This window comes from Gorilla gorilla, chromosome 12, assembly GCF_029281585.2.
Source record: "Gorilla gorilla gorilla isolate KB3781 chromosome 12, NHGRI_mGorGor1-v2.1_pri, whole genome shotgun sequence".
Lineage (NCBI taxonomy): Eukaryota > Metazoa > Chordata > Mammalia > Primates > Hominidae > Gorilla > Gorilla gorilla.
In genome coordinates this window covers 116,517,606-116,544,951 of record NC_073236.2, presented here as the reverse complement: position 1 = coordinate 116,544,951, position 27,346 = coordinate 116,517,606, and the positions used below count along the sequence as shown (strand labels likewise).

The window sequence follows — 27,346 nt, the reverse complement described above, 5'->3', positions numbered from 1 at the left end:
TTAGGCTATTTTTAAGACCCTCAGTAAATATTCAGCAGGTACCCTGGTGAAATCATCCCTTCCTTGTCACCCTCTGTTCCGTGGGCATGAAGCCTCAGCAATGCTGCTAACATTCATGTTTCCACTGGGTGTGGTCTCATAAATGTTTCCTCCTGGACCCCTCAGCACAGAAAATGTGTGCAGCTTCACAGATTCTGGTAGGGGTGAACATGAAGAGGAGATACGGATTTACATAGTCCAGAGGACCCAAAATAGCTGAAACCACTAGACACTTCACACTGCAAACCGAGGTTAATCTCATACTCTGAGGCTGCATGAAACTTGACCCCCAACACTTCCATCTGCAGGGAGAATAGAGAATGTGTGTCTTGGAAGACAGGCTGTCATTTGCTTGTGACCATGACAGGCTACTTCAGCTGTGGGGGTACGGTGATTACCAGTAACTCCTGAGACAGAGCCCTGGCCCCAGGCGTGTTCAATAAATAGCTGATGAAAATGAGATTCACTGCCAAGGCGCCACGAGGTCATCCCGTCTCCTCCTGCTGTGCTCCCCCTGTAGCCCATGTGGACTGGGTCCCCTCTCAGGCTGCCTGGGTCCCAGCAGAGGGCAGAGGACAGTGGAGGGTCCCTGTCCTGGGGACGGTCAAGGCAGAGCAGTCACCACCTGTGCTGGGTGAGTGGTCACTGGCCTTCCTCTGGCCCGATTGGGGGCTCCAAAATGACCATAATCAGAAGCCTGATACTGGCCCTATGTCCTACCAAAAACCCAGAGGGAGATGGAAACAGTGGCACTGATGGATTCTAGAGTTGAACAGGAGGTAGGTGGGACCTTTACCTCTTTTTTCTTAAAAACAGCTTAAAAATACTTTTATGCCAAGAGCTATCAGGGCTCAATCCTCTCTCAAAAGTCTCCTGAATTTTGGCCGGGTATGGTGGCTCAGGCCTGTAATTCCAGCACTTTGGGAGGCAGAGGCAGGCAGAACACTTGAGGTCAGGAGTTCAAGACCAGCCTGGCCAACATGGTGAAACCTCATCTCCACTAAAAATAAAAATAAAAATTCGCCAGCGTGGTGGCACACACCTGTAGTCTCAGCTACGTCGGAGGCTGAGGCAGGAGAAATCTCTTGAACTGGAAGGTAGAGGTTGCAGTGAGCCAAGATCGTGCCATTGCACTCCAGCCTGGGTGAGACTCTCTCAAAAAAAAAAAAAAAGTCTCCTGAATTTTATCATTAGTGAACATGCTTCAGTGAGCGAAAAAACACTCTAAAATTCAAACTAAATTTTCCTTGCAATCTATCCTAACAATCGTCTGGGTCTTATTTTTAATCATCTGTCATAGAGAAACACCGGCCCCTTCTTTAACACTGAAAAAGGAAAGTGACATTTTGATCACTGTCAACAATTTAACAACCAATAACTATATACTGAGCAACTATTCAGTCCATTCCTCCAGACACCATGGATGAAGAATCCCATTACCAATGGAGAGAGCGGAAGCCGCTCTCTTAAAACGCCCAAGCAGTGTCTCATGTCAGTTTGGGAGTCAGAGCCACCCAGGAAAATTGTTAGTGGCTCTGTCTAATTAGCACTCCTGCCACCTGCAAACAAGTGGTACTAAAAAAAGGTGCTGAATTCTTGCCATTGAGAATGCCAAAAAAAGACACCACTGGTTTCATTCTGACTCTTAGAATCTAATATTTCACTGATTTGGTGGGCTGGGGGTGGTGGGAGGAGGGGTGAAGGAAATACACTTTCACTTTCACCCAAAGGAAATGACTTAACAACAAGTCGTGTTTTAGAAACGATCATATGGTAATGAGTCCTCCAATCCAGTAATCCTCCCTCCCCTGACCTCCTGGCCCCTGCCTTCCCCTCTGCCTGGTCTAGGCTCCCTCTGCCTCCCACAGAAACTGCCTTGTCAGGTCCAGTCTTAGACCTTCCTCCTCCAGGAAGGCATGCTGACCAGCCTAGCTCTTAGGGAATCGTCCCCTTAACCCTACAACACTTGAGAGTCTCTTCCCCACAGGTGAGCATGAAGTTACATTTCTTGATAACAACTGCTGTTATCTTAACCCTTGTCAAGAACAAGAGCCAAGTATTGTATTAGGAAACCTCGATCACTTTTTGGAAAATAGGCAGGGTAAAAATGATTGGCGTATAAGCCGCCTTATACCTTCCCTGTCTTCCTGAGAGTCGCCAGCAGAGTTGAGCAACAAAGCAGGTTCTCAGTAAATGGTTGATTGCATGATTGGCAAATGCCTTTGTGACACATCACAGAGCATGGTGGCCGTGGTGAAAATTTGGCAGCTGTGACTCCTTACTTCCTGCTTTAATCAACGTCATGGGATTGAAATGCTGGACACACAGTAGGTGCTAAATAGATTTTTATGGATTGATTAACCACTGGAGGGACTGTGCCTTATGTGGGATTTATTAATGCTTTTGATGCCAAATAGGGGTGGTTTTAATAGAGTATAATGTGTTTAAAAAAAAAAAAAAGAAAAAACAGCAAACACAAAACCCCAACCAGGACAGAGGCTGGCAGCTGCTCTGTTTACACCCACCGTGCTCCTGGAAACAGATGTCCTGTCAAACCCGAAGGTTTCTGATGAGGCTTCCACTCTTCCGAGTGACCTGAGTGTTCAGTAATCAAAGGGACCTGTGCCCTTCTACATTAGTGCTCTCTGTTCTATGACTGATCTCCAGTTATGTGTCTGGGATAAAGACTTTTGCTGATGAAGGCAAAAATCAGCATCCACTGTATCTACTCCAAGGGAAAAGCACTGGGCTAATGACAAAAGAAACTGCATTTGTGTGTTTGGTGGGGTAAAAAGAACAGAGGCTTTGGGACAATCGGGCTGAAATTCCAGCACTGTCACTTACTGTGTGATTGCAGGTTCTCATCTACCCTCTCTGGAACTCAGTTTTGGGGGCTGATAACACCAATTCCACAGGTTGCTGTGAGGATTAACAAGATATCATGGGTAGAGTTCTCGGTACAGTGCCTGACATATAGTAGCCACTGGGTAAAGGTCCTTTTGTTGTGGCTATTACTATAAACATAGACAAGGACAGAAGTCCACCTTGGCTACTGTGGGTTTATGTGGCGCCCCAGGTGTTCCTGATGTGACTTCCTCTGGTTCCTCCTTAGGTTATGGTGGCCTTTCCAGTACAAGTCCTTGTCTGATTGACTGCACAGATAATGGTCTATGATCTGAGCGGGGAATGGATGTTCTGGAGTGTTCCAGTCCACTTCCCTATGCACTATGAGTCCGCTCCTTCACTACCCATCTGCTTGGAGTGTACACATTAGTCCTGATCCCAGTGCCCAGACTGGGGCTCAGGACAGGGAGGGTTGGTTTTTGGAGAACACACCACCAAGTCAATCCTGTGCTTCATGGAGAAATCTTTGACCATGGTGTAAGAGGTTTCTGGGCACAACACACGAGTCCCATGAACCACACAGAGAGATCCATGTCAGTCATGGGGCCCATCCCATGGACCACAGAGTAGAGCAAAGAATGACCCAAAAAAGATCCCAGACACCAGCAAGATCTATGTAGAGAGAGAGAGAGGAGACCCCTGACACAATGCAAATCCAGTTTATGTTGCCAAGACACTAGGTGCGCTGGGACAGATCATGTGAACAACAGCACTCTGAAATGGAACTCATGTGCAGACCAGCGCAGACCCTTCATAAATGGCTGTGTCCACACTAAACAGCTCCCAGCAGGGCAGAGCATCAATGACGAGGAAGGCTTGGATAAAACGAGGATGGGTGAGGACAGTGTAGACAAGCCCACTGGGAGTCTAATTCACACAGCTTTTCTCATTCTCCCTGACAAGCTGGCTCCCCCAGTGAGCTGTTACCAAACTTCAGCCCTGAAGAGTTTGCGGTGCTCCAGAACCAGCGCCCTTCGCACCACCATGGCCCGAGTAGGTCCTCCTCTGGATAAGACCTCAGCACACCTCTCTTTTCTGATGCTGCCAGCAGGGAAATTGGGAGCATCCTTTCTCCTTCATCTGGAGAGGTAGCTGAATAAGGATTCTTGGAGTTCCTATTTTCTTCTTTCAACTGAGGATCATTCAAAATCATCTGTAAGACACTGTGAGTGCCTCACATTGCCAGATCTTAACCTATCCCAGACCCTGCAAACCTTGGCCACATTTCTGTAGTGCCTACAGCTGTCACATAGGGCGCTACTCCAGAACACGGCTGGGCGGACTTTTGCATGTTCACAGTCAGTGCATCCATGGAGATTATCTCAGAGGACAGCTTCCTACAGCGTGGATGAACAGACACACGCCTGTGGCTTTGTTCTCCTTCTTTTTGCATTGAGTTGACCTGTGTATCAATTTGAAATCCCAAGAAATCCCTCTTTTTTCCATTTTGCTATCTAGTATTCTTCTATCACTTTTCATATACCATTTGAAGGACATAGTACTCAAACCACAGCTATCGATCACCTTCAGGTGTTGTCTGAGGACCCTTGGGGAGCTTTTCTCCCCCTACCCCCACTCCTGCTCCCCTTTTCGGCACCTCTGTCACCCTCTCTTAAGGTCACGCCAGTTTTCCTGGCTGTCCTCCTCATGAAGGGTGGCTTCCTCCCTGAAGTGCTCCGCTCTGTCCCCTCCCTTGAGTCCCGGGCTTCACACACACAAACTCTGTTGGATGTTTTTTCCAGGAAATGCAGTTATTCTGACACTAGTGGGCCATTTCCCCGGCGTCCTCATTCTGTTTCTGACAGTGCTCCTGCTACCCTCAGTAGATTATTATTATTTATTATTTATCAGCCACGACACTGTACTCTGCTTCCTACAAGATATTAAAGAAGACACAATCCGTGAGCTGAGTTTACAGCCAAGGAGAGCAGAGGCCTGGATCAGACATCACGGGGGGGAGCTGAGAAGAAAGGATTTACCGGCTCAGTCCTCCTTGGCCCTGGCAGATGGAGGCAGGGACTGGCAAAGCCCTCCCCAGGCCAGCTCCTCCCAGCAGGCCCCCCACAGCCAGCTCCCCACACTACCTACAGCACCCCAGCTCCAATTTCTAGCAAGGCCTCAGGCCTCAGGCCTTTACCTGGGGGAGCCGAGGGAGGGTGGAGGATGAGGATTGGGCCCTCAGGCCTTTACATTCAGACAGGGGTGGAGGAGGAGGGCAGGTACAGATATTTCCTCTGAAACTCAAAACCAGGTAAAGGGGATGTAGGGGAGGAGGGAGAGGTCGGGGAATAAAAACCAAATTAGGAGAGCGGTCGGGGTGGGGAAGACTGTGCCCAGAGTGAAATATTCTAGCATAATGGAAAAGCCCTCATTGGGGGTCCCACACGCCTCTGGCCAAATCTCTTCTATTAGGGTTAGAAGTTAGGGTCTGTGCAGACAGCATGTGTAGACCGAGAGGTGGTGGGACTGAGAAGTCAGTGTAGACAGTGTGAGAGAGAGCGAGCTGTGGTGGGGGTGAGTAGTCGGTATAGACATCAAAGGCTGGTCAGGCTGTTAAACAGAGAAGGCTTCCTGGATTCCTAAGGGTCAGTATGAACAGAAAAGTCGCGCGCCCCAGGAGAGGCAGGGCTGACTCAGAAGGCTGGTGGACACTTTGCAGGGCTCTCCCTGGTCCTTCAGAGGTGTGGACAATTCCTGCTCCTTTCCAAGGCTGGAGTGTCATAAAGAGGGCGGAAGCTGAAAGACGATTGGACTTTTTCCTTCTCAAACTTTTCCGCCAGTTTCCTCAGGTGTTGAGAGCAGACGGGGAGCTCGCCTCAGTCCCGGGCCCCCAACCCTGGGCCAGCAGGGCCGGGAGGCCACGGCGGAGCAGCCCGTGCCACGCGCCGTGCGTCTGCCGGGCGCGGCCGCGGAGCCAGGCGAGCCGGGGGCCACCGCGGGGGGCGGGGGCGGCGGACCGACGGACCGACGGACACACCCGCGAGCACTCCAACCTCGGACCCGGCGCGCGGCAGCCGGGAATCCCTCGGGCCGGGGAAGCTGCGCACGGGGCCCGGCCGGGCCGGGCCGGGCCGGGCCGGGCCAGGGGGCCCCGCCTCCCCCACCCGCCACCCCCGCCCACTCGGGCGCCCGTGATTGGCTCCGCCCGCCCCTGGCTGCGCGCCGAAGCCCGCCTCCCTCGCAGCTAAAGCAGACGGTACCCGGAGCGGAGCGAGCCAGAAGGGAGCATGGTCCCCGCGCCGCGGCCGCTCCAGCCTCCGCGCCGCCGCCGCCGTCCCCGCCACCGCGGATCTCGCCGCAGCTCCAGCCCCGGCTCCGCAGCGCCCGTCCGCAGCCCCGGCGGTCGCCGCGCTTGAGCGCAGCCCCCGCCCGGAGCCCGAGCCGCGAGCCCGGAGCCAGCCCCAGCCCCGCGGCCGCTGCGGCTGCGGGGAGAGGGCGGGGGCGATGCTGCCGGAGCCGCCGCCGCCGCCGCCGCCTCGATGAGAGCCGCGCCGCACCGCGCATAGCCGCACAGGCTGACAGGCAGGAGGACCGACTTCCCTCTCCCGGGCATCCTCCCTGGGCTGCCGGGAGGCGGCGGCGGCGGAGGAGGAGGAGGAACGAGGGGAGAAGGCGGAGAGCAGGAACGCGAGGAGGAGGACCTGGATCCGTTTCCTCCGGCCAGGACCCGAGCGGCCCCAGCCACCGCTACCCGCCGGCGCTGTCCGCTCTCCATCGGCCCTCCTGCGCCCACCCGCGACCCCGGGCTCTCTGCGCGTCGGGCCGGGGCCGGAGCCGCGAGGCCGGAGGTAAGAGCCGGGCCGGGCTGGAGCGCCTCGGATGCGGCGCCGGAGGGAGACCCAGGTCCTGGCCGCCGCGCGGGGCCGGGCTGGGCCGGGCGTGGGAGCGGGGCCGGAACCCGGAACGCTGGGCTCGGCTTCGGCGGCGGCGGCGGCGACAGGAGCCTCCCGCGTCTGGACTCGCAGGCTGCAGGAGCCCTTGCGCCTGCGCTGCTCCAGGGGGAAAAAAAGGGGGGGAAAAAACTTCCTGCCCCCGGGTGTGTATGCACCGGGGCTGCCTGGGGCCACTGTCACGGTGTTCGGAGGTGCTGGAGGCGAGTGTGACCCCTGGCCGGAGCAGCCCCCCTGCTGGGCCCGGCGGCGCGCGCCCCTCTCCAAGCCACGTTCCCCTGAGCGGCCCAGGGCCCCGGCCGGGCAGGGGGCCTGGAGGCGCCGGAGGGCTGGCCCCCAGGGGCGGCCGCGCGCACTGTCCTTTGGGGAGGTGCGCGCCTCTGTGCAGCGAGAAGCCAGGTTGGGGTTTTCTGCCCCTCGCGTCCTCTGATCTCGCATTTGGGGACTGGGTCTCTTTACTCAATCCCAAGTAACTTTCGAGGTAGAGGAGCTCGAAAACCGTCGGGAGGGAACCCGCACAGACCTTATTGTGACCCACCCCACCCCGACACACACACGCACACTTCCCTTGACACCTTGTGGGTGCCAGCGTGTTGTGGGGGGACGCGGAAAGGAGAGCTCACGGGGACGACGAAGGGGCCAGGAGGTGGTGTCGATGGGGAGGGGTTGTTGATGTGTGGGACAGGGTGGACCTGGAGATGTGTAGTGTGGGAGTGTGAACGCGCGCCCCGATGGCCTCTGGGGGCCGGGGGAGCCCAGGGCTCGCGTCCCGGTCTCCGTGGCCTGGAGCGGGCTGAGAGCGCGAGGGTTATCTGCGGTCGCCGCGCGGGTGCCCGCGCTGGGCAGCGTCGGCCCCGGGCCCCAAGGGAGGGACGTGCTCGCCTGGGGCCGGAGCGCGGGGCTGGGAGCCGGGGTAGGTCGGAGGCGGCTCCTAGGGCAGGTCGCCTCTGCGTTGCCTAGGGAAGGCGGGGACGCGCTGCCTGCCTGCGGCCAGCCGTCTCGGAGGAGGGGGTGGCGGCCACGCGCGAGTCTCGGATGCCTGGGTCCACCCGCTGAGAAGCCAGTTGTCGTCCCTGGGCTGTGGAACCGAGCGGCAGACGCGGTCCGTTGGCGGGCCCTCGCGCGGGCCCCCAGGGATGCTGATGGGTAAGGAGCTGCCGCCGCCGCCGCTGCCATCCCCGCCGCTCTGCAAACGTTCTCCTCCCTCCCTCCCTCCCTCCCGTGCTTGCGCCGCGGCGCGCCCCGGGCGAATCGTGGACGCAGGTATTTATGTAGCATTAGGCGAGACCTCGGCGCTGGAGGGACCAGACCGTGGAGGACGCCGAGCTGCTGCTGCCTGCGAAACTTCCACTTCGGCAGCTCAGCGGCATCCCGGCCCCGCTGCTGTAGGTTCCAGCCTCTCTCCAGTCCAGCAACGCTGGGATTCGGACTCCTCTTGCAATGACAGATCTGTCCTGGTTACGGCTGTATTTACACTAGTTTCAGTCTCATCTGTCTAGTCACTACAGAGTTTCTTCCTCGCCGTGTGGTCTTATCACTAACTCAGCCCTGGGAGGGCAGATTTGAGGAATTGCTTCATTTTCAGATGAATGACAGCAGACTTGTCCCACCTCATTCCTGATTTATTATTTTTATTATTATGATTATTATGGAAAGAAGGTATAGAGCTTTTTAATTTTTTTGTGAGGGAGGAGAATGAACAATTTTGTAGATTGTTCATTCCGACACTTAGAGAAAACATGTCCAGTAAGCACTAGTGAATACTTTAAAGGCTGGTTGGCATGCGTGTATTTGATTAGTCCATAATCTAGGTGTTTATACAGGTATGGAGCTGTGTGCTACTGATGAATAGTCTCCGTCCCATACATTGTGCTGGAGTGCACTTGATTTATCACCCTGCTATAAATCAGGGAATTACTAGCACATGTGCCTTTAAACTCTATATGAATTTAATGGCATTTAAATTGGTTTATGGGCTGATGCATCTAACCAATTTTAATAACTTTTCTGCACAAACATCTTATAAACCATATTTGCCTGTGATTAAGAAAAACATTTTCTTCTCCTCGGTCTCTCCATTTCTAGTGCGGTTATGGAAATTTATAGGTCTCCAACTTTCATTTGCAAGCAGCAATCCAAACGAAATACCTAGAGTTTTACTGAAATAAAATATCCTATGGTAGCCATGGTAACAAATAGATTAAGGGTTATTGGTTTTCATCTGAATGTGATGGGGGGTGGGGATCTAGTGCTGTGTCTTTTTTAATTATGTTTCTAATGAGTGGTGGTCATACTTCAAGTACTCAGTGTGGGAGACAGGCAAGACTGAGAATTCAGGTTTGTGGGAGGTTTATTGAAACAAAGACTAGTAGAGCCCAGGAGAATGACTTTTGCTAACTGCAGCTCCTCATATCTAGGAACAAAATGGATAAAAACCTTTTTTTTGTTTTTGCAGTAGATGAGCATTGAGTCAGTCACTTTAAGACTGGAAAATGCATTTTGCTTATAAACTATTACCAAAGGAACCTTTAAATCCAGCCTGTTTTCTAGGAATAAACATGTTGGAAGTGTGGCGGTTGGTGTGGATTGAGTGTCATCGTTGTTATCAACACCTGTCAGTTTAAGTGAGGCACATCATTAGTCTATTCAAATCTTGCCTATTTCAGTATTCATGCATTTCCATGGTGATCCATTCATTTTTGTTTATTTAGTCAACCTTATAAATCTTTGGCATCAATTTTAGTTGTGCCATCTTTTTCTTTCTTTTATCAATTGATTTGGCTACAAACCATTCCTAGTTTAAAGTATCTCCTTCTTTTTTCCTGCTAGTTTCTAAAAGCCTACACTATTCCCAGCTACATACAGATATAAAGGAGTTAATGTTTTTTCATCGACTCAAATGGCACCCCTAATACTAATGTCATTTTTTAGCATCTCGTTTGATATGTATGTGTACCTGGGTTTTTTTTTTCTTTCTTTCAGCAGGCTTACTGTAAAGCTTTCTCACTTTTTGGCCGGGAGACATCAATTCAGTCCAGCAAAACTAAGTAAAGTTTTTCCCTCCTTCCTCCTTTTTGCTTCCTTCCTTTTTTTCTTTCTTTCTTCTTCTTCTTCTTTTTTTTTTTAAAAAAAATCCCAGTACTGTTATGGCTTAGGCATTCTTTGTGTCATCGGTTGTATCTGGCTTGGAGAGACTTCGAGACTATATTAGAGCAGGTCTGTCCTGGGGTCTTTTCTAGTAGTGGTCAAAGCCAGAAGGTTTCAGAACAGCAGAGGATTTTCCAAATACAATATATATTTAGTCACAGCATATAGTGCCCCTAGGATCGTAGTAACATTGTAAGTCCACTGAACAGGCAGTTTTACTTAAATGCGAGTGATGGTTTTGCTTACCCACTTTCAACTTAGCTTTCTAATGATGCAATCCCATGCTAATCACAACCCTGTATATTTCAGAAATATCAAGGCAAGCATTAGCACGCTACTGACTTATTAGGATCAGGCAAAGTAATTGGAACACTTAAGTTCAAAGTCAGATGAAGAAATGGAATTATAACCAACTTTGTGATTCTATAATCAGTCAACTAAGTGCCTACTTGGGGATAGGAGGAGGAAGAAACATCATGAATAAGAAATCCAGCCTTTAGTTGTGCTGCATGAGGATAAACCAAGGCAGTTACTGTGTAAGAGGACTGGAGAACAAGAAATGTGTTAGTGGATGGGAGGACTGCTGGAGCCCAGGAAGTTGAGGCTGCAGTGAACAGTGATCACGCCACTGTACTGGGCAACAGAGCAAGACCTAGTCTCAGAAAAAAAAAAGTGGGGGGGGAATATATGTTTAAACAGATAAATCATATGTTTCCCAGGCCTGTCTTAGCATCTTTCACTGTGCTAGACACATACCCACGCAAATGTTTGGAAGCTGGTAGAATATCTGTAGTTTGTGTAGAAGATAGTCAGTTTTTATTTCTTAAGTAATCTGGGGTCATCGCCTGATGTGCTAAAAAATTAGGTAGCATAATTCCTGGAATTTACTTTTGTCTGAAGTAAATTTTACCGTAGAAAATGGTCTTAATTTTGGTTAACAAGGAAAGATGTATCCAAATTCTTTACCTGCACCTTAGATCAAAAATGCTGAGCTCGGGACCACCCTGAAAGCAAACTCTGTGGTTCTTCCTACAACCGCCACAGGCTTACTTCTCCCACAGTAAACGCAGCCTGTACTTTCTTCAAGGAAACCACTTGAAAACAGGAAAACTGAAACTGCCAATTAAGATGAGGCAAGTTGATCACTGGAAGTAGCAACAGAGTTCTTTGTGAAATCAGTTTTATCGTTTGGGAGCATTTCCACCTTTAGGGTAGAAAGGAGAAGAGTTCTCATTTTCTGTGCGAGAGGGTATCTGCATGAAATTCAAGTAGTTCAGAGACTCTCGACTGTGCAGCCGCAAATGATGACTCACAAGCTGGAACAAGAACGGCGAGCATGGTTGTAACGGCCGGGGATCTAGCGTGCGCAAAGAAGACAGCCTCTAGGACATTTACAGGCTGCCATTGGCCTCACAGGTGTCTATTGTTATGATTTGTAGGTTTTTGACATTTTAAAATCATTGATCATTTTAAGGATATATGTATGTGTATATATATGTTTGTAAACAGATAATCACACATGTATATACACATACATATATACAGTTATATATACACAAATATATGTTCTGTCACTTTGTTTAAACCATGGTTTAAAAACACATAAAATTTACCATCTTTACTTTTTTTTTTTTTTTTTTGAGAAGGAGTTTCACTCTGTCACTCAGGCTGGAGTGCAATGACACAGTCTTGGCTCGCTGCAACCCCTGCCTCCTGGGTTCATGAGATTCTCCTGCCTCAGCCTCCAGAGTAGCTGGGATTACAGGCGCCTGCCAACACGCCCAGCAAATTTTTTTGTATTTTTAGTAGAGACGGGGTTTCACCATGTTGGCCAGGCTGGTCTCGAACTCCTGACCTCAGGTGATCCACCCGCCTCGGCTTCCCAAAGTGCTGGGATTACAGGCATGAGCCACCTTTACCATTTTTAACTGTGCATTCATAGCATTCACATTGTTGTGCAAGCAAGCTCCAGAACCCTTCATCTTGCAGAACTGAAAGTCTATACCCGTTAAACATCATGTCCCCATTCCCACCTCCCTCAGCCCCTGGCATCCGCCATTCTACTTCCTGTTTATACATTTAACTACCTTAGATCCCTCAGGTGAGTGGAATCATGCCACATTCATCCTTTTGTGATGGGCTCGTTAAACTTAGCATAACGTCTTCCAGGTTTATCACATCTTGTGGCTTGGGACAGGCTTTCCTTCCTTTTTAAGGTTGAATAATATTCCATTGCATGTATGGACCACATTTTGTTTGTCCATTCATCTGTTGATGGAGATTTGGGTTGCTTCCATGTTGTAGCTACTGAGAATAACGCTGCTGTGAACAGGAGTATAAGACATCCTGTTTTCAGTGTTTCTGGGTCTATACCCAGAAGTGGAATTGCTGTTATTTTGATCTTTTCTTTGTTTTGAGACGGGGTTTTGATCTTGTTGCCCAGGCTGGAGTGCAATGGTGCAATCTTGGCTCACTGCCACCTCTGCCTCCTGCGTTCAAGGGTTCAAGCAATTCTCCTGCCTCAGCCTCCTAAGTAGCTGGGATTACAGGCATGTGCCACTATACCCGGCTGATTTTGTATTTTTAGTAGAGATGGGGTTTCTCCATGTTGGTCAGGCTGGTCTCGAACTCCCAACCTCAGGTAATTCGCCCGTCTCTGCCTCCCAAAGTTCTGGGATTATAGGCATTAGCCACCACGCCCAGCCCTATTTTGACTTTTAACACTAACAAATTATGTAAGTTTTCAATTGAAGAGACTTGGTGAGAATGCAGTCACACAGAATACTGTCCAATAAAGAATGCAGTAGATGTTACTGACATTTGTTCTTCCTTTTCTGTGTATGCATTTCCTCCCGAGTCTCTCTGATCTCATGCTTTGCTTGGGGGCTTGTCCTAGTTGCAGTGATACTGCAGAGGGATTAGAAACATGGGCTTCCTGTCCACGTTGAAGTCCCGTCTCCAGTGCTTCCTAGCTGTGTGACCTTGGAAAGATCCTTAATCTCACCCAGCCTCAGTTTTCTTTTATGAAATTGGAAGAAGCAGTAGTGGCTATCTAGGGTGGTTGTGAGGGTGAAAACAGATAACCTCCATAAACCCACATTACAGTGGCATGGGGAAGTGCTCTACAAAGGGGGCTTAGGAAAAGTAGCTGTGGAAGAAGAGACAGCAGCAACCCCTAGAGATCTCAGAAACTGTAGATGCCAGTCCTGTTCAATTTCGATCATAAATGTTTTAGTCATACACCAGGGCATGTATATATATTGTGTTCTGTAAGTCGCACTATCAGTACTTATTCTGAAAAGCATAAGATATTTGCATCACAATTCCAATAGTTAAAAATACCCTTGAGTTGATTTGATGTGTGAACTTTTAATTCCATCTTTAGTATCATAATTTTAGAGTTGATGTGGATTTTTGAGGTCAGCTAATCTACCTATTATTCAATCACCAAACCTTTATTAAGCCCCAATAATATAATAATAATAGCTTCCAGTTATGGCTGCTCACTATATCCGAGTACTTTACATATATTATCTCTAATCCTCATATCAATGCTGCGAGGTAGGGATTATCCACATTTTACAAATGAAGATGAGGCTCAGTGGTAATCAACTGGCCCAAGGCCACAAACCTAGCCACGTTGTTCAGCTGGGTTTGAACACAGATCCCTCAGCTACCAGTCTGTCTGTGTTTTCCTTTCTGCACACACACCCTTATTCGTGTGTGCACGTGCGCCTGTGTCTTTGTTTTTTCCCATGCATCTGCACCACTTCACACTGCCTGTACCAGGTACTGTGTTGTCTATACTAATTAACATTTTATGTAAAATCAATCTAGTAGAAGGAATGTGAGCTAAAATAACAATATTAATCAAGTCTGACCAACATGCATGATACCTTTTGGATTTGCACACCTGCTTCCATTTACTGTGGTTTCTGGAAGGCTAATGAGAAAAACTTTTAGGTGTTTGAATGGCATCTGTTTCCATCTTGAGCCAGCATAGTAAATAAATAGCAAATCAAAGCATAAAAACAATGTAGAAAGGGTTAAAGATTCATCCAGAACCACTAATCGCTGACCCGGGCTTGTTCATTTTTGCATACCGATGCATAGCCTGGTGCCTGGCACAAAACTCTTTGGTAAAAATGTTTGCCCGGAGAAGGTGTCAGATAACAGACATCAAAGCCAACTTTTTGGATGTTCTTTTCACTCCATGGCTGTGTAGTCACATGTTCATGGTTTGTCATTGTGTGGAATTTTTGATGCTATATTTGGGCATATATCTATTAAATATGCTTATTGATGAATTCTAATCTGGATGGAATCTTCTAGGATTTATGACTTGAGACTTTGAAGACTAATTCTCTCTTGGAGCTTCATCGTTGCAGTGACAACCTGGGTCTGTCTGGCGCTTCTGAGCATCCGTGCCGTCTGTCCTCTCTCAGGGGCTTTCCTTGTGGGGTGTTGTCTCTGCTCAGATTTCAAAATTTATAGTAGTTCACAAAAGCATCGTTTTAAGGAAAAAATGAAACACCTGGAAATCACAGAGGCACTTTGGGAAGGGCGATAACACTGTATTTTCCAACTTCTTCTGTTCTATTTTTATTCTTTATATTAGTTTTTTCTCGAAATGGGTGTGAATAGAGCCTGGAGCACACACCACAAAAATGTGTTTGCTCTGTTTTAACTCTTTCAACCTACATTCAGCCAAGGAGGGTCTTCTTTAGTTTGAGATTCTCCTTGAGAAAGACGTGGTTGCAGTGCCTGGGATCTGGACCACACAGGAGGTTCAGGGTGTGGGGAGGCTGGCCCCGCCTGACTGCTGGCCCGGCACTGGCACGGTCACTCCTGTGTAGCTCTGCTGCCACCCCTCCCTTCCCCCTGGGCTTGTCTCTACCCTAGAAGTAATGTCAAGCATGAGGCTTCCTCTTCTTGAGGCTTCCCCACAAAGCTCCTAGAAGCAAGTTGGAGGTGTGGGCGGTGAGGGAAGAGCAGACAAGAGGACTCTGTGTCTCTGTTTTGTGCAAAGCAAACGCCAAAGGCTTAGATCAAATTAAAGACCCAACAGCAGCCAGAACATCCCTGCTTTCCTTTTGGTCATTTAGTAACACTGAGAAGTGGTGAAGAGCGGTGAAATTGGGATTAAAAACAAAAAACAAAAACAATCTTCCCTTTTTCCTGTACCTTCACTTTTCACATCTTCCAGCTTTAAGCACCTGCTTCTGGATCAAACCTGCAGCTAAGCTTAGCCTCCCAAGGAACTTTAAGGATATATATTCAGCTCCTGGAGCTTGTAAATGAGGGTAGATTGAATAACTGTTTACTGAGAAGGCACAGTGGGAAGAGCACTGCCTTTCCTGTGGCACCTCATTTTTGCTCACCCTGTCGCATGGGTGACTTCACAGTGGTGGTATTGCTATTCTGCAGCTGATTTAGAGAGATCCAAGCATTTGCCCAAGTTCAGATCAACAAACATGGGTGCCAGGCCTATGATGAGTGCCGGATGGTTTACAGGGAGGAAGGATCCTGTCCTCCAGACACCTGCCTACCTATGGAGAAGAAAGAGAGCCAATATTCTCTTTTCTAGGGAATATAAATTGCTTATTTGAATAAAAAAATCATATGTTTAGCCACATTGCTCACTGATTATCACAGTTGACATAATAAGTTGAGGTCTAGCTAATTTTCTTTTAAAGTGTGAAATAAATTTAAAGAGACTCACCAGTGTGATTTCAAGTACCTTCAGACTTAAATGTGCTGGCCTCATCTTTGCAAATGGAACAAAAATTCAATTCTGAATTTGCCTGCAAGGCTTAGGTGTATCTGACTCCTTTCTTTGTGGTCAGAAGGCTTCCTGGGGTGTGCTGATTTGGACCTACGAAGATTAAATACTTGAGGATTAAATGAGTTCCTGTTTGCAAAGTGCTTAGAACTGTGCTGACATATGCCAAATCGGTAACATCAATGGTTATTTCTGGACTCGTCTTGGGGATCGTGGTCCTTGAAGGCAAGGACTTTGTCTTTTAGCCTTCCTTGGTCCTGGCACAGGCTGGATATTCGTTGTTCAAATACTGTGAGCTCAATGAATTGTGTTGAGGTGACGGAGGAAGGAGACAGGGCACCACATCTCACCAGGAAGTCCATGGAAATGAGTGATCCAGTCCAGGAATTTCCCAAGAAATTCTGTGAGACAGTCCAGAGCAGAGAGAACCAAGTTGTGAATGCTGCTGTGGCCGTGACCCATGGGTCCACTGGGTTCTGCCTAACCACCTACATTGGCCGCTGCTGCTATTGATTTGTCTCTCCATCACGGTAGAGAGGGGTAGAAAATGGTGCTACTTCAGTTAAGGTCACAGATAGGTGTCTGTTTCCACACTGTTCCCAGTGTGTGCCGAGATAAATTGGGAATAAGCATTTAGAAACTACGATTGCAGGCCAGGCATGGTGGCTCACGCCTGTGATCCCAGCACTTTGGGAGGCCGAGGCGGGCGGATCATGAGGTCAGGAGTTTGAGACCAGCCTCATTAACATGGTGAAACCCGGTCTCTACCAAAACTACAAAAATTAGCCAGGCGTGGTGGCATGCGCCTGTAATCCCAGCTACTCAGGAGGCTGAGACAGGAGAATCGCTTGAACCAGGGAGGCAGAGGTTGCAGTGAGCTGAGATCGCGCCAGTGCACTGTAGCCTGGGTGACAGAGTGAGACTCCGTCTCAGAAAAGGAAAGAAAAAAAAAAAAAGAAACTCCGATTGCATTCAACACTGCCTTGGCAGCATGCTCCGTGGGCTCCCCTCATTAACTAGGTACAAACCAGTTTGCATGGTCTTGGACTCTCATGGTGAGTTACCAGGAGAGCCGCCTATGGTGTGAGTGTGAGCTAATCATGCAAGGTAGGACCACATTTTTGTTCCTGACAGATTGGTGATGTAAACAAAAACCCAAAACCTGATCCTTCACCGCAGGTAGGCGTAGAGAACTGCCTGGAAGAAACCTAGCTGCAGTTGTCTTGCCAAAGCAAGACATGTCCCGTGATTTTATAACACTTGGGTCTAGAATCCCTCATCAGTGAGGCCAATATTGCCACCTTTAGGTTAACAAGTGGGCTGAATTCTGTCCAACCCAGTGGTGCTCATATTAGCAGGGGCAGCAGCCTGGTCTGTCCTGCCTGGAACTCAACTGCCATTGTTGGTGGCCATAAGGAGGGCTGCATCCCCTGCGTTTAGGTGCCTCCCCAGTCGGTCTCCGTGATGCTGAGTGAGAGCCTCAGGATCTTGGCTCAGGACCCTCGTATCCACCCACATACATCCTGAGGCCAATTTGTTGCAATGCTGCCCTGTTTTGACCTCTTGAGATTTGGGTAGCCTATTTTGCCATTGAATTAGCTAATTTGTTTTGGGTAAGTTATTTTGCCATTGACTTAGCTTATTTAGCCAATGGGAAGACATATAAGATGACCTAGCCCTGGCTTTTCAAACCAAAATTAAGGGCCGTGGAATTTGGGAAAGGTGCATACCTCATTTGGAAGCTGGGCTGGTTGGACCAGGAGGCTGTGTGCAGTGCGCTTGTCCAGCCGATCCTTCTAGAGGAGTGCGTGCTGTAATCTCTTCGGTTCATGCTGTTCCAACCAGCTTTAATCATCAAAACCAGTTTTAATCATCAAAACTTGAATAATATACAAACTGCAAAAGGAACATATTTCTTGCCGAAGCCTCGATTTGCCAAAGGGAAGCACCTAAGCTTCCCCATCTACCCATCTATGGCAACATGTTGTAAAAATAAGAAGCACCTGGATGGCTTCACATGATGTGGGGAAACTGCCTTTTTCTACGATGATTCTCAGTTTTAAAATTTCCTCTCTTCCCCCAAGAGGAGAAAAATGATTTTCATGAAAAGCGTGTTTCAGGGAAGTCGCTTTTTTTTCTCTGTATAAGGTCACCACCTCACTTGTGACCTTGAGGGAGGCTTCCTCCCTGGCCCCAGGTGTCTGACAAGGTCTGTTCTAGTGGCTCCTGGGTAGAGGTCTGGCAGTGCGGGGGAAGGTAGGGGAGGATTTGTGCTGTGAGACCTGGAAGGTACCTGTGACTGGGACAGAGGGAAGGTCGCAGGCAGCCGTGGAGAACCACGTCAGGAGAGCAGCTCCTGCTGCTGCCTTGCTGGGATAAAGGCACACAAACGTCCCTCCTGTGGCAGGGGCTCCAGCCCCAGTTCTAGATGAGGGCTGTAGTGATGGCCCCTGGCCCTTGCCCCTCCCCACACGCTCTCCCTCACATCACTGAGTGAGCAGGGCTTTTCAGAGCTACGGCCCTGCTCAGGTTTTAAAATTTAAAGCTTGATTCTGCAGACACCACAATAATGCGTTTTTGTTAACGAGGACCTCTGGGGGAGGCAGCAGGGGTGGGGTGGTCACTCGCTGACTGTGAAGTCACAATTTGACAGCTGTAACTGTCTGCTGTTTTTATTCCTGGTATACCTTCCCGAATGCCTGGTCTCCGGAAACATTTTTTGATAGCTCAAATAGACACCTGGGCCAAGTATAGTCTCCTTGGTCCCAGGAAAATGGGAGGCAGTTGCCCATCAGGCCTTTATTCCTGTGCTGGGTGTGACCAGTGCTGAGATGGGGTTGGGTGGAGGATGTGAGACACTGCTGCCTGGGAACTGAGCATGCGGCAGTGGGGAGGGTGGGGCTTGGCTGTCAGGCCAGCACAGTGGCAATTAAAACGTGCTTTCAACTCAACAAACAAACACCTCCATTAAAAAATGGGCAAAGGACTTGAATAGACACCTCTCCAGAGAAGGTATACCAATGGCCAATAAGGACACAAAAAGATGCTCCACATCACTAATCACTGGGGAAATGGAAGTCAAAACCACAATGAGATACCACTTCACGTCCATTAATGTGACTATAAACAACAGAAAATAACAAGTGTTGGTGAGGATGTGGAGAAACTGCAACCCTTATGCACTGCTCATGAAAATGCAAATTGTGCAACCACTATGGAAAACATTATGGCCATTCTTCAAAAAATTAAACATAGAATCATCATCTGACCCAGCAATTCCGCTTCTGAGCCTATACCCAAAAAAAGTGAAAGCTGGGACCCAAACAGATGTTCATACACTAGTGTTGCTCATAGCAACCACATTCACAATAGCCAAAAGGTAGAAGCAACCCAAGTGTCCGTCAGTGATGAATGAATAAACAAAATACACTAGATACATACAATGGAAGATGATTCAGCCTTAAAAAGGAAGGAACTTTTGACACACGCTATAGCGTGGATGAACCTTGAAGACATTATGCTAAGTGAAATAAGCCAGTCACGAAAGGACCATTACTGGAGGATTCCACTTATATGAGGTACCTAGAGTAGTATAGATTGGATTCACAGACAGAGGTAGAATGGTAGTTGCCAGGGGATGTGGGGAGAGAGTTATCGTTTAATGCGCAAAGACTTTCAGTTTAAGAAAATGAAATGCTCTGGAGATAGATGGCGGAGAAGGTCGCAAAACAATATGCATGTAGGCTTTGCAGATGCTGCTGCCGCTGTTGGGATCCCCATACTGTCAGCCATGGTCAACCCTGCCGTGTACTTCGACATCGCTGTCGATAGTGAGCCCTTGGGCCATGTCTCTTTCTAGCTGTTTTCAGAGAAGCTTCCAAAGACAGCAGGAAACTTTCATGCTCTGAACACTGGAGAGAACGGATTTGGTTATAAGGGTTCCTGCTTTCACAGAAATATTCCAGGGTTTTATGTGTCAGGGTGGTGACTTCACATAGCACAATGACACTGGTGGCAATTCCATCTACAGGGAGAAATTTGATGATGAGAACTTCATCCGAAAGCATACAGGCCCTGGCATCGTATCTATGGCAAATGCTGGACCCAACATGAATGGTTCCCAGTTTTTCATCTGCACTGCCAAGACTGAGTGGTTGGATGGCAAGCATGTGGTATTTGGCAAGGTGAAAGAAGGCACGAAGATTATGGAGGCCGTGGAGCGCTTTGGGTCCAGGAGTGGCAAGACTAGCAAAAAGATCACCATTGCTGACTGTGGACAACTCCAGTAAATTAGACTTGTGTTTTATCTTCACCACTCAGCCATTCCTTTATAGCTCAGGAGAGCATGCCTGCTCCCCATTTGCTCACTGTATCCTAGAATCTTTGTGCTCTCACTGCAGTTCCCTTTGGGTTCCATGTTTTCCTTGTTCCCTTCCATGCCTAGCTGGATTACAGAGTTAAATTTATGATTATGAAATAAAAACTAAATAGCAAAATAGTGTGCATGCACTTAATGCCACTGAACTGTACATTTAAAAATGATTAAAATGGTAAATGTTATGGCATGTATGTTTCATCACAATAAAAAAATAGATTTCCAAACATATTCCAAAGTGATTCTCCAAGTAAATTCTTTTTAAAATTCACCTAGGAAAAAAATGTGTTTAACAATTTAGCAACTCTTCTAGGGCACTTGCCATGTTACCCGCTCTGTGCTGAGCATTGCATTGCATTTATTTATTATTATTTTATTTGAGGTGTGATCGTTGAGAAGCAATACAATGAAATCTACAGCCTCAAGTGTTCAGTTCACTGAGTTTCAATAATTGTGAACCTGTGTAACTGTGTAACTGCATGATGAACGTGTGTAACTTTCATCACCCCAGAAAGTTCCCTCCTGCCCTCTTCTGGTCAACCCCCATCTTCTTTCCAACCACTTTCTGATGTCAGTCATCATGGGTTTATGCCTGTTCTCGACGTTCTTGTAGACAGAAACACACAGTGTGCACTCTTGTGTGCCCTGCTGGTCTTGCTCAGCCTGCCGTCTGCCGTTGACCTCTGCTGATGCGTGTCCCTGGAGTTAACTCTACTGCTAGCTAGTACTCCATCCCATACAGTTTGTGCATCCATTCTCCTGTGGGTGGACACTGAGATGGCACTGTGGTTTGGAGACCGCCGACAGTGAGTGAAGACGTCAGCTGACCACTGGGGAGTGTCCCGGCAGAGTGGGCTTGCCACACTTCAAGTTTTTGGTGCTGGGGGTTTTGCTTTTTTGGTGACTCAGCACTAGGGACAGGAAGTGGGCAGATGGCCTTAACAGGTTGATGTCCCTGAGCTGTGATAGCTGCCACACCCTTCCCCAGCTCCGACGGCCACCTGCAGATGTGATCAGATACCCAGGGGGGCCAGGGTGGAGGTGGAGGAGTAGAGCAGCCCCTCCCCCAGGCAGGGTTTGGGTGGCCTGTCCCCAGCTTGGCCTCTTCCTTTCTGGATCGAAGCCTTGAGGCTGGTTGAGATGCTCTTTAGCCATATTAAAGCCATTAGTCTGGGACTGAAGCACCACAGCTTTTCCATCTTTCCAGTGACTTGGCTCTCTCTGCTGTGACCCATTCTTGGGTGAGTTTGTAGCCTCTGAGTCCAACACTGAGGTCAGTGTCTCCCCATTTCCCCAATGCTGGGCAGTATCTTATCTCATGACATGGTAAGGCCTAATGCGGAGCCATGCAGCTGGGCACCGTGGCTCCCACCTGTAATCCCAGCACTTTGGGAGGCCAAGGTGGGAGCGTTGCTTGAAACCAGGAGTTAATAAAGATCAACTTGGGAAATATAATAGTGAGACCCCATCTCTACAAAAAAAAAAAAAAAAGTTAAATTAGCCAGATGTAGTGGTGCACGCCTATAGTCCCAGCTACTTGGGAGGCAGGGGCAGAAGGATTAACCTCCTGGTTAAGGGTGCAGTGAGCCAAGATTGCACCACTGCGCTCCAGCCTGAGTGCTATAGCAAGATCTTGTCTCTAAGTGGTGTGGGAGGGGGAAAGCTATACCTTTGTTGCAAATAGATCTGAGCTCAAAACACTAGCTGGCCATCTGGACATGATGCAATCATAGGCAAGTTAATCTCTTGGAGCATAGCTACCTCATATGATAGCATCAAGAATACCTTTGTTGTCCCATGTCTGCCTTCATAGGCCTGTTGGAGGTGGGAGGGTAATTCCTGCCTTCCAATAACATGGACAAATTCATCCGTGTGAAAGCCGGTTTCACCTGAGGTCAGTTTCCTCTGCTGCCCCGTTTCTGGGCAGTACCTCATCTCATGACATAGATAATGCAAGTTAAGAGTGTGTGGGTGACAACTTCAACTGTTGCTCTACAGTAGAGACCTGTGGAGACAGGACAGACTGATCAGGGTGGGCTGTGGTCACTGGGGAACCTCATGAAGCAGAAAGAATTTGGGGGCCCTCCAAGAGAAAAAGTATTTATGCCGGTTTCCCTCTCTCCATTCAGAAACCTTACTCTATACACCCCTGGTCCCCACCCTAAGTCCACCAGGTCACTGACAGCTAACAATTGACCCTCACCTGGGAGAGGTAAGCTTGCAAGGCCCAGCTTGGACATGCACCTGTGATTTCTAAAGGACTTCTTCTGAATTCATCTCTGAATGAAGTTGGCAGCACTGCTATGGTGTCTGAGCCTATACAGGAGCCGAGGGCTATGTAGTCATCAGAGCCTCAGTTTAGAGGCTCACATGACAGAGACATGGAGTGTGGAGCCCATCTCAGCAAGTCAGGGCCTGACGCGTTATGCCCGCTCACATGTGGGCACAGGAGACCTGGGACAGAGGAAGCAATCTGCTCCTGCCTGAAGTAGTGGGAGGGGCAGGAAGGTGCATTGCTGAGCAGAGGGACTGTCTGCTGGTCCAAGGAGCCTCTGTCTGGCTGGACTGAGGCTACCCTCAGCTTCCATCTCTCCTCTTCATTCTCTAGAAGGCTCTGCCAGGTTCAGATCCTGCCTGTCCTCTGCAGCTTCGTAGGGAGCAGTCCCCACATCTCTGAGGATTGCCTGATGCAGGTTCTCGAGGTAACTGCTTCAGGGCTGCATGGGAGTCCCCAGCTGACTTGACCATGTGCTCCTGTGGAAACTGATCACCTCACCTTTTATTTATATTCTGTTGTTGATTTTCCTCTAAGGATCTAGGCCAGTGCTGGGCACATTTTGCACTTTCAACAGTCGAGGGGCAGAAAAAGAGAATTGCCATACCTGAGGCTTGCCAGTCAGGGGCAGAGCCAGAACTGGAATCCCAGCAGCCCAGATGTGGGAAGAGCATTGAGGACCGGCGGGAGGAGGGGATGGGAGGGCCGTCTGGGTGAGGGGTCATCTGAGAGCCCAGTGCTGTTTCACACTGTCCCGGGTGGAAAATGCAAACCCTGTGGATTTTCTCCCTCTCAGTGTTGTCTATTGTCCTATGGAAATAAGGGTGATTTCCTAAAATGTGTGGCTCAATAAAGGATTCCTTCACCGGGGCGTGAAATGACTGTGCATCTGAATCTGAGCCGGAAAAGATAAACTTTGCTCCATTTTCCCACGCACCGGATTAGAATCTTTCCAGGACACTGACCTAGTGTGTGCTTATCTAGGTCCTTGGGCCTAGGGGCCCCTGGTGAAAGCCCAGGCCATGCAATCCGAGTCCCAGCCCCCCCCATTCTTCCCCCTCTCTCCCGTGGGTTTGTATCTCCCTGGCATCCCCCAGCAGACTGCTCTGCCCAGCTGTGAACCGAACAGCCTGGCTTGTCTTGGGGCAGAACCTGTCCTCACAGGTGTGTTTGGGCACTGCAGGAGGGTTGGAGAAAAGTGGTGTAAGTAACCCTCCTTGCCTTTCTGCTGATGAGAAAACCATGGGAAAAATATAAAATATTTCTATGGATATTGAGAACAAAGTTTCTTAAGTGATTTCACTGTAAGTTTGGTTATTTGAGAGAATAGTTTTTAATTAATAAGGAAACTTAATTAATACATGTGTGTCCCTGATTTCTTATATATGTGTGTGTATATATATGTACATATACATATGTATCCCTGATTTCTTTAAATCTATGTATGTGTATATATCTTATATATCATATATAATCTTATATGTGTATGTATATGTATCTTATATGTATGTATACCTATAGTTTTCACTGTAGACGTACTATACTATATATATAGCGTACACTATAATGTCAAGTATATGAAAACAAAGAACATAGATAAAAAGGCTGAAAATGTGCCATAATATTAACAGTGGTCATCTTTCTACCATAAAATTTTCTGGTTTTTAAAATAATAAGTGTATTTTTCATATTGGGAAAGATAAAAATTTACCTAACAAGGCAAAAGAATTAACTATCATAGGAAAGTTAATTTTGCCACGCCCATCCCCATCCCATAGTGAGCAGTATGTGTTTACGTCCATGCTGACATTAAGACTGATGAAAACAGAAAAAGGACAGGCCGCCACGTAGAAGAAATTTTTAAACTACCAGTTTTTAAAATCGGAAAGGAACCAAATGGTTTTGTATAATCCCATATAAAAATGTCCCTCATAATGAATCTCAGACTCACCTTAAAGGAATAATTCTCAGGATTCTCTTCCATGCTGGGGGTCCAGTAAGAGTCAAGATTTGGGGCTTTCTTAAAGCAGGCTTCAAACCTTAAAAGCATACCTTATTGAATGCCAGTGCCAGCATTCTCAAATAACTGTGCCCCCAAGTGGTCACATGTACCTGTAAATTACATGCAGCAAAAAGGTGCAATTAACCAGGTCCTGGACTGCAGAGTTTGCAATTTATTAATAATAATGATGATGAAAACAATAATACATCCAAAAGAGAAAAGAAAGGGGAAGATGAAACCCAAAGAGAGAGAAAGAGAGAGAGAGAGAGAGTGAGTGAATGTGTGTGTGTGTGTGTGTGTGTGTGTGTGTGCAGGCGCAAAAGACAGGGAAGAATTTTCTCAGTGTTTATTTTTGCCATGCCTCTCCCAGAAAAAGAGCGTGTGTGCATGTGTGTTTGCATTTGAGGAGGGAGGCCTGGCCAGAAGAGGTGGGGGGTAGCTGTGGGCAGAGCCCTCCCAAGAATTCTGGAGACTTTGCATCCTTTCTCAGGAGCAATCCTCGATGCCTTTGACTGCCTACTTCTCTGCAGCGGTGGTTCCATGATAGTCTCCTTGGCAGCCTGCCAGAGGCTGTAAGTGTACAGAGAATTGTGTTTTAATAGAAGGCTTTACCTCTGATACAGATTTAAAATGAGGAAGAAACTTTCTGTTCCTCAGCCAGAACGAAATGCGTTTTGCTTCCTGTGAAATGCTGGTGATTACAAGCTCATCTTACATAATTTTATTATTTTCAATTGCTGCCCGTCAATCTCAGGTGATGGTTTCCTGGGAGCAGAAAAGAGGCAGATTCTGGGCGATGACTATTAAAAAAAAAATCACTCAGTCATTAGCAAATCGTACAAAAGTTTAGAAAGGAGAATAATTATCTTTGTGATGATGCTGTTTAAGATAATCAGAACTTGCATTGCTAAGTTAGACACGCCGAAGTGAATTGAGGACTGTTTAATGGCCTCTTAGAAAATGTATTTTTGCTTTAACAAAGCATTGATGTTTGAGATTTAAAAAAAAGAAATCCTTTAAATCTCGTGAAGGAATTCTCTGGAATAACCACATTTTCAGAAATCCGTGACATGATCGAGGTGGTCCACTGTCACGCCCACAAGAGGGCATTTTCTCATCAACTACTGTAAAGACGTTTGTTTTCTAAAGGGAAGCTGAGAGGCCTGGGGGAAGGAGAGTGTTCTGCAGAGCAGGAAGTGGAGAGCTGCTTGCAATTGAGTTGTATGTATGCTTCCACTTAATACGTCCTGCCGAGCCTGCAAGCCAACACTTCTGGCCAGGAATCTGCCCTCTGTGTTTACCTACTCTCTTTTTATGTCTTATTCCCAGAATGCCTGGGGACCAAAGGAATCCTTTGCAGGAGTTTTCTCCAGACAGACAGTTCCACATGCTAGTATATTGTCGACCCCATCCATGACTTCCATGAAACTTGAATCTCATATTTTAAGACACCTTCTCTAGGTCCAAGTTCTTTCCTTTATGTATGTTACACATATTTGTTGAGTACCTACTGTGTGTCAGCTTGAGCCAGACTCAGATCCTGTCCTCGTGGAACACACATCCTCCACAGGAAGACTTGGCATAAAAAAGGAGAACAAATACTGGAGTATGATTTAGATAATTATAAATGTTATAAGGAAAAATAACTGGGATAAGGAAAGGTAGCTATTTGATTGGATAATTAGGCATACTTCTCTCATGCATAACAAATATTCTAATTTTGTTCAATCCATACCAATATTGTTTGGATTACAAAGGTAATACCTTTTTTTCAACTTCATTTTTTCTAAAAAAGTTAGTTATATTGTTTATTATTTTACGGACCATGAAACATGATGGAAACCAGGGAATTGAGATGTGGCCAGTTGTTAGTTTGTAAAATGACATTTAAAAATTACCATCTACTCATCACCTCATCATTTGACAAAACAATGCATGTTTTAACACCAAAAAGTAGGAAGGATGTAATCCCAGAATAGAGGGCAGTTGAATACGTTTAGTGTTTTGGAAAATTTGCTGCATTATCTGAGGTTTTCTCCTTTTCCATGGCCTATGAGAACTTCATCAGGGACTGGTTCTGGTCAGGGGCCGGCATCCAGTTCCACAGATCCTGCTGATGACATTTTCTATGCCTTCCCCAACCATGAGGACCAACAATGTTGGCACCAGTTCTGCAAGCTCAGCTCCCAACCACAACACACAAGACTCGAGCAGGAGATGGTTTGCTCCCCATCCTAGGGGTTCTAGGATACTTGGTAAGGAGCTCAGCCCAAGAGCTACAATGCCGTTGTGAGAGTTTCTGAAGCCAGGAATCAAGGCTTTACTTTGAGCACATGGTTTTGGAGGTCAAGCAGAATGGGCTGGGCAAATCCAGGAAGGCTTCATGGGGGAAATGAATTTTGAACTTGGCCTTAAAGGATGGGTAGGTGTAAGGAAGAGGGTTGTAGGATTATAGTGGGTGATATACACATTTTTGAAAGTTAATGTGGAACAGGTTTTGGTAATAAAAGGCAACATCCATTGTGTAAAATGTTCAGGTATAACAACAAAGTAATAATCTCTAATAAATATATTGTCTAGGCTGAGCATGGTGGCTCACGCCTGTACTCCTACCACTTTGGGAGGCCAAGGCAGGCGGATCATTTGAGGTCAGAAGTTCGATACCAACCTGACCAACATGATGAAACCCCGTCTCTACTAAAATACAAAAATTAATCGGGCATGGTGGCGGGCACCTGTGATCTCAGCTACTCGGGAGGCTGAGGCAGGAATCACTTGAACCCAGGAAGCAGAGGTTGCAGTGAGCCAAGATCACACCACTGCACTCCAGCCTGGGCGACAAAGCAAGACTCCATCTCAAAAAAAAAAAAAAAAGAAAACACACATATTGTCTAGAGATGATTGTTAATATTTTATCATATTGTCCTCCAGT

At 47.7% G+C, this 27,346-nt stretch overlaps 1 protein-coding gene and 1 pseudogene across 3 annotated transcripts in view; both read left to right on the top strand.

The window, feature by feature from the left end:
* The first annotated feature begins 6,564 nt into the window (after nt 1–6,564).
* KLHL29 (kelch like family member 29) overlaps nt 6,565–27,346 on the top strand; it is a 322,364-nt gene continuing 301,582 nt past the window's right edge. The window contains exon 1 of one of the 3 annotated variants that reach the window (XM_031008275.3): nt 6,565–6,731. The gene's annotated coding sequence lies outside the window, so the exon portion shown is untranslated. The remainder of the gene's footprint in view (nt 6,732–27,346) is intronic. The other 2 variants (XM_055377528.2, XM_055377529.2) reach the window with 2 other exon arrangements.
* Nucleotides 17,576–22,004, top strand: LOC129531522 (peptidyl-prolyl cis-trans isomerase A-like; annotated as a pseudogene).